The sequence below is a fragment of the Sinocyclocheilus rhinocerous genome, unplaced genomic scaffold (assembly GCF_001515625.1).
Source record: "Sinocyclocheilus rhinocerous isolate Xijiao unplaced genomic scaffold, SAMN03320098_v1.1 scaffold1639, whole genome shotgun sequence".
In the NCBI taxonomy this organism is placed as follows: domain Eukaryota; kingdom Metazoa; phylum Chordata; class Actinopteri; order Cypriniformes; family Cyprinidae; genus Sinocyclocheilus; species Sinocyclocheilus rhinocerous.
In genome coordinates this window covers 119489-127934 of record NW_015632472.1, presented here as the reverse complement: position 1 = coordinate 127934, position 8446 = coordinate 119489, and the positions used below count along the sequence as shown (strand labels likewise).

Genomic DNA, 8446 nt, shown 5'->3' with positions numbered 1-8446 from the left:
ACACACACACACACACACACACACTCCCTCTCTCTCTCTCTCACACACACTCACTCACTCACTCTCTAACACACACACTCACTCACTCACTCACACACAGACTCTCTCTCACACACACACACACAGACTGCATTTATTTGATCAAACATAAAGTAAAAACACTGATACTGTGAAAAATCATTATTATTATTATCAGTGTTAAAAACAGTTTTTCCTGCTTTATATTTTTGCGAAAGCCATGCATTACCATTAAAAAGTTTGGGATAAATAGACTCTCTCTCTCACACACACACACACACACACAGACACACTCACACACACGATCCCTAATGGCCCAGTGACTTACGCAAATAACACCTTCTAATTTAGTACCGGCAAAAACACTGGAGAGTGACACACCCTTACACACACACACACACACACACACACACACAAATGAAAAACACATTATTATGAACAATTATTATTAAAATTAGTGGTCACTATTATGGGACATTCAGTGCAGTGTTATTTTAGCATCATTGAGGTACTATTGTAGTTTTTCTTTTTAATTTTAGTTAAAAGTTTTTGTAAATTGTTTTGTATTTTTGTCATTGTTATTAAAAATAACAGAAAAAAATGTCTATATAGTTTTTGTTTTTTTAACTTTGGTTTTTAGTCTTTTTTACATCAGGGTAAACTAAATGAAAACGAGAAATGTTTAAAAGTTTTCATTTTTTATATTTTATTTAAGCAACTAACGTGTTTCTCTTTGGTTTTAGTTTTAGTTAACCCTGATGCAGTTTCATATATTCACATATATGAAATGCATCATGCATTTACCACACTGTATGCACACACTTCATAAATAATGACAAATTTCATTTTTGCTGTCAGAAATTATTATTGTTAATTATTGTATGTTCTACATAGAAAAACATACCATATCTTCTCTGTTCAGGATCTATCCTCAAGCAGAATACATTTTGATGTGGTATAACTCAATTAAGGTTTAATCGATATCAGTAAAAATGAAAGATTATTGTGTATGAACACAGTATATGTATCTGTGAAAACATTCATGAGACACAACCGTTATTCAGTGACTATTAAAGATGAATTTGCCTCCAGGTGTAATTAAATGTCAAAGTCTAATTAAAGTCCGGCTGTGCTGCACTTTCATGGATAACAGAAGCGGTTGATGAAAGCGTGCTGTGAGATAAACGTGGACCACATCCAGCCAAATATTGCCATCCTCGTCTGTCAGCACACACGAATTCACTGTCGTGATCAAAACCTACGTTTGTGGAGCGCCGAGAATCAAACACCAGAGCAGAGCTTCATCTGGAGAGCTTCCCGAAGCACCAGTGTAATAACAAGCCTGGAGTAATTGCTATAATTCACCCTCTGTGTTAGAGACATAAACAAACACACCACTCTCACCAGCGCTGCACACAACACTCACTCACACCAGATCAGGAAAACACCGCTGCAGTCCGTCTGAAAGTCAACGTGAAGCTACAGAAGCCACAGATGAAGTCAAATAAGAAGAAAATATCATATATTTTGATTTTCTCACATGCACGCTTCACCAAAAATACATCACAGTCATCATGTTCATGTTGCCTTTTGCTAATGAAGCCGAAAAGCAGCATAAAAAGATTAATGGTAGACTATACACCTGGTCATATTTAGATTAGCAGCCAGTCTGTGACTGATAAACAAAATCTACTGCTAGCATGCAACTATATAATACATTTTTCAAAAATCATTCAATTTAAAAGATGTCATGTGCATTTATGTCTGAAATTGCATTATATCAAGGCTATGCATATTATGAACTGTGAGTTCAGACACACTTGACTGAATTTATGTGTCTCATAATTGTAAAATCTTTCGTACTAAAGACTTTTGCTTAAAAATGCATTAACAGCAGCTCTGTAGACAAAACTAAACTCTGTCTAAATATGAGTATTTTACATTAACTTGTCTTTAAATTGACAATCTGGACCAGATAGTGAAGCAAATGCATAAAATGCATTAAAAACAATACAAATACTGATTATTAAAGCAAAATAAACACCAACAGATGGATCAGGTCTAGTATCCAGTCAGAGGTAAAGGGGTTTATTTTTAATAATGACTGGCTGACTCATTTATATCACAGCTACTTACCAAATAAATAAATACACCAACATAAGGCTTCCGCTTAAGACACAGAAAAGCATTAAATCATAGAAAAATCTGGCCAAGCAAAAAAAAACCCAAGTACTTACATTGCAACGCTGCAAATAAGTTATTCTAACAAAGACCCATTTTTGTCAACCACTATTGGTAACAGACTACATAATTATTCTCCTATTTCAGCTCTTCACTGTTTTAATTTGATTGTGTAACTCAGGACTAAATTACTTTCCAGACTGGCTGAGTGACATTTAAGATGTTTAGCAGACAATCTAATGTGATTGTCCCTAAGAAAACAGACCAAATAATGAGGGCTTAAGAGATCGAACACACATTTAAACCACTGCACAGTTTCTGCACCTCAAGCAACACCAAAAAACTGCAAAAATAATGAGTGTTCTCAAACAGGTTTCCCAAGCACTAATGCTCTGAAAGTGCAGCAGAACGACAGCGAATCTCACGGAAATCAGCTTACAGATGGCTTCGGATTCTGCACACTACACTGGGGCAAGAGAAAGTATTTTTAACAACAGGGACTCAAAACTGCTGAGACGGCAAAGCAAGAAGGATACACAAATAATGCCTATTTATCTAACGCTATAAATACAAGCACAAACGTATAGATAAATGAATGGCCACCAGCTCAGGGGTCAATTGGTCTGTTGCTATGTATTTATCTATTAATGACTAAACGTCTGAGTTTATTCTACAGCTGCACGAATCTCTTCATCACAGGCAGAATCTATAGATATACTGTGATACCAATAAGCCAACGACAGAAGTGACATACGAGATTATTTTCTGCTCTTCATCCACTTGCTTTGACTAGTAACCAGTGTTTTTGCATGTCTTTGCATTTGAGTCTTTGCTCGCTCAACCACCCGTGAGTCTTCACAAGATCATTACGAGCTCCTTTATAAACACACGCTCTCGTCTCCATATATCCGCCTGTAAAACACAGTCACACATGCACATTCACTTAACTTCAAACGAGGACTTGTATTGTTCTAATATGGTCTAAAATCAAACCTAAATAAATATGAACATATTTTTCACCAAGCGATGATGTCCCGGTTTTGTCAGACTCAGCTCACTTCTGTAGACATATTTATCCTCAAAATGTAAGTCAGTAACTCCGAACACACACTTATCTCTCTAAATGGGAAAATACAGCATACCATAGACTTACTAATATAGACAAAATACCACAAACCCTAAAAGAAAACGTTCACCATGTTTAGAATAAAACATGAAAACATTGTTTTATTTATGAATAATTTTCCCAAAGAGGACAGTTTTTCCAGATTTAGCTCACTCAAAGCGTATCCAAATGCACTAGTTGGGGCTCATGCATCGCTCAGGAGAAAGATACGGCGTGTGCGGGAGATGGAGGAGATGTTGGGTGGGGAGAGATGGAGAGAGGGAGGTCTGTCAGAATGCACCAGCAGTCAGTGGCGCCAGCGCATTTACACACCACTCACGCGCCGCAGCGTTCGGCTCGCCTTTGGCCTGTAACTCAATTTACATGCAATGAAAAATGACCACAATGTGTGTGTGTGTGTGTGTGTGCGCGCGCATGTATGATATATAGGTCTGTGCATGAAGAATGTGCGCTTATGTGTGTGTGTGTGTGCATACAGTGATATGTGCATGCACAATGGCGTGTATATTCTATATGTGCATGTCCTCAGATGTAAGCCAAAAATAACATTTATTTTGGGTGGCATTCGGTTCTTAATTGGAAATACGAGTCATATATAAAATTACAAATACATAAATATAGGCTGTATACATAGTGTACATTCAGAATAACTGGGCCATTTGGTCATCTCAAGTGTCCCAATTTACCTTAACTCACCCCATTCTGTAAATTCCAAAATACTAGATAGAATTGTGCTCACTTAAGTAAACGTGTATAATGAAATGATGTGTGTAGACGGTGTGTATCGACGTGTTTAGGACTGAACTGAACACACACTGTTCCTTCATTCATTCATTCTTACCTTCTGTATCCACCCTACATCTCCTCGCCCTCTCCTCCCCGATTCACTCGCTTCTCCTCTTCTCCTCCCGTGTCGCCAGAATGCATCAAGATTAAAATTTAATCAGCTGCCATCTTTCCAGACGATAAAAGGGCCAAAAACATGATATTCAAAAGCGGGAATAATCCACCCTATATGGAGCGTCTTCAGTCACAAACACGCAGGAGGAATAATAAACACGGGCAATGCTATAATCCAATATGAATACAGTCTCCTGACCCTGTCGATAAGACAAATCAACATACAACATTAAGAGCATCCATGAGTGAAGACGACAATCGTTTTGGTTTATTAGTCATTATGAGCGCAAGCGAAGATCTGCGACTCGACGTCGCGCGCTCCGACTAATAATCGCGCGGGTTTAGAGGCATTTACGCGATGAACTGTTGATCGTCAAGGGTATTGCAATGAGACGATGAGCTGAGGGTGATCCTCTTCTGCTAATAATCATATTACTAAAAAGGAAAAATCGAGTTCAGGCAAAAATAAATGCGTCGATCGTTTGCAGCGAACGCAAAATCCCTCCCCGCGCACGCGTTAAATCCGTAATAAATGGCACCGATAATCACCAACATCTGCGACATTTAGCGCAGAAGCCCATCGTGGATGTCCGTGACTAAACCCACGGTCTGCGCCGAGCGATGGCCGATGAATAAATCACAAATATAGCTACACGACGATTAAAAACACTGTTTGGCATCTACATTCACCATGTGTACGACAGGAACAAATGTCCTCGTCAAAACAGGATATTAGGGTTAATATGGAAGAGAGGAGCGGGCGAGCACGGCCAGATGTTGTGATGGTAGCAGAGGACAGATGCAGAAGATCCCAGCAGATATCAACAGATCAATGGAAGATGCGGCTGTCGTGGATTCTGCTGCTGCTGCTGCATACAATAGAGACAGACACACGGCGAAAAACAGCACAGGCCTCGCTGCTTCGACAAAATAATTCACCCGAACCTAACGATTTACTCTATGATAGACGCGCGTCGGTTCCTGACGGGAGAGCAACGCTGTTCCCGTTGGTGCTGTGCTGGATGCGGCATGCGCGAGCGGGAGAACCTTAACGCGACGCTTTGATAGAGAGAACACGAACGCCCTGCTTCATTCCCTCGCGCTCTCTCTCTCTCTCTGTATGCTTCACTGTATATGTATGTGTATATATATATATATATATATATACACACATACACACAACCGGTCAAAAGTTTGGGATCAGAAAGATTTTCAATGTTTTTTTACAGGAGTTTCTTATGCTCATCAAGGCTGCATTTATTTTATTTAAAATAATGCTGTTCTTTTTAACTTTTTATTCATCAAATAATCCTGAAAAAAAAAAGTGTGGCAGTTTCCAAAAATATATTTGGCAGCACAACTGTTGATAATTCTAATCATAAATCAGCATATACTGTTTTACAGGAGTTTCTTATGCTCATCAAGGCTGCATTTATTTTATTTAAAATACAGGAAAAATAATAATATTGTGAAATATTATTATGATGTAAAATAACGTTTTTCTATTTTAATATATATTAAACTGTAATTTATTTCTGTGAATCAAAGCTGTATTTTCAGCATCATTACTGCAGTCTTCAGTGTCACGTGATCTTCAGAAATCAGTATAATATGCTGATTTATTATCAGAGCTAGAAACTGTTGTGCTGCTTATATATACTGTATATATATATACTTTTTACTGGAGTAATGGCTGATGGAAATTCAGCTTTGCATCACAGAAATAACTTATATTTTAAAGGATATTAAAATAGAAACCATTATTTTATATTGTAATAATATTTTGCAAGATTACTGTTTTTTTTCTGTATTTTTGATCAAATAAATGCAGTCTTGATGAGCAGAAGAGACTTCTTTAAAAAACAGTACAAGTCTTACTGATCCCAACCTTTTGAACGCCAGTATATATATATATAAATATAATATCACAAGATAATTCTGTAATTTTTGTTGTTTTTTTGACAGTCATAAACATTCTGCGAGGAATAAATTCTTTGTTTTTTACATATGCAATATGCACAATATTGAAATTTAATAACATTAAATAATATTTTAATGCTTTTTACATAACTTAATTATGTGGTGCAAAATAAAAAAAATATTCTGCTTATTTCTACATTCTTAAGTAGGTTAAGTTAAGGTTAAGTGTTAAAATTGCTTGGGGCAAAAACTCTGGGAAAGTCAAAATTAAAAAATACAATATAATAAATACAATAATAAAATATAATAAAAGTTGAATGAAATGGATCCCGTTTCCCTTTTGACTAGATCATCATAGTTTGTAAAATGCAATATATAACTTTTTTGTAATGGATTTCATTGACCGAGATTTAAAGTGTAGCCTATTTCTAGGACAAGAGTACAAACAATAAAGTCTATAGGCTACGTAAAATACATTTGAAAAGTTGCAAAAAACAAACTTAAAAGGGAAGAAAACGATCAACGTCTTCAGAGTTAGTTAAGGACGACCTCAGTAATCCATCGTTTATCATTTGCGTAAGGAGGGCTGCGTTGCTTTCATGCAAATCTCTCTAAGATTCCTCCAGTGCCTCAGTGGTCGACTGGATGATTGTGTTTTTGCATGTTAATGAACATTTGCATACGGCTTTGTCCACTTAAATAGAATATGTGTATCAATATAGACAGACCACAGAGCCAACAGGCAAATGAAAACCAAAACTCACCTCAGCGTTTGTGATGTAAGTTCCCTTGCAGATAACTTCACATCTACCACAGGCACTTGCAGGTTTGACACAAGACACACAGAAGAAACAACTTCACAAACATAAGGGAAAGAATTGAATAGGCTATTACTAATAATACAATCAAACAGACCCAATCCCCCCTTTGCTCCCTGGTAAGCGTTACACATTAGTAACAGAAAATGAGCATATGAATGCAAATATTAGTTATATTACAAAACTCGAGTCATTCAGTGTGAAAATGTAACTTGTAACATGATGTCCTTTCTTATGTGCGTGGCTATCCATTTCACAGCTATCTGAATAAAACTGTAGAGAACTGCATCAATTTAATATGTCTGTATAGCCTATCATAGACCTATAAAGTTTCTGCCATGCTGTAGGCCTGCTTAACTAACAAACAAGTTATGATAAAGCTAGTATGTTAAAGCAAACATCTTTTTAGTTGAATGGTTTGATTAGTTTGATCTTTCTAAGGTCAATATATTGTCACAAAGAGAAATAAGATAATACGCTGGCTGATCAGTAGCCCTCCATTAACACCCATTTATTATTTCATTGTAAACAGAGAAAATTTCCAATGTCTGAACTAAAGCAAAATTACGACTGCTTAACGAAGGTTTGATTGATTTTTCTAATGACTTAGTCCAAAATGTCCATAACTTTCCAACTGCTATCCCGAATGGTTTCTGCAGCCTTGTTACATATAAGCACTCATTTTTAGGTAATATTTCTGCTACTACAGGTGTTTCTCACCGATGTGATGCCACATATCCACCTCTAGATGGAGCCATTCTCAACCCATTATTTAAGGTCTGACTGTTGCTTGATTCAATCGTCCTCTAAACATAGTTGACAAGGATAGCAATTAGCCTCTGTGAAGAAACCCCACTGAGCTGTTTAACTGACCACATTATTTAAGAATGGTGTTTACTGTTTAGGGGAAGGTTTGACAACCCAACTTACCCTTCAGAATACAGTTCAACGGCAACTTTGTAAATTCATAACGAGTCAATTCGATATCATAGAACAGACCCTTCAGTCGTTTGGCTGCTTTTATGAAAGGCTTTCATGAATATACGATTATCACTATAAACAGATTCATGACTAATTCCAGCCGTAACATTTCATCAAAATTTGTGATTTAGTTCTTTTTCAAGTAATTTAATCATGTCCGAGGTGTGTGTTTGCACATATTTACCCATCCCATATAAGATAGTTTCTAAGTTTCTATAGTAATTATGTCTACTATATATCTTTATATGTGACCCTGGCGCACAAAAGCAGTCTTAAGTCGCTGGGGTATATTTGTAGCAATAGCCAAAAATACATGGTACGGGTCAAAATTATCAATTTTTCTTTTATGCCAAAAATCATTAGGATATTAAGTAAACATCATGTTCCATGAAGATATTTTGTAAATTTCCTACTGTAAATATATCAAAACTTAATTTTTGATTAGTAATATGCATTGCTAAGAACTTAATTTGGACAGATTTAAAGGAGATTTTCACAATAT

At 36.5% G+C, this 8446-nt stretch overlaps 1 protein-coding gene across 1 annotated transcript in view; it reads right to left on the bottom strand.

Moving 5' to 3' along the window:
• LOC107742525 (adhesion G protein-coupled receptor L1-like) overlaps positions 1-4642 on the bottom strand; it is an 11495-nt gene extending 6853 nt beyond the window's left edge. The window contains exon 1 of the mRNA XM_016555528.1: positions 4167-4642. The gene's annotated coding sequence lies outside the window, so the exon portion shown is untranslated. The remainder of the gene's footprint in view (positions 1-4166) is intronic.
• Positions 4643-8446: the final 3804 nt, after the last annotated feature.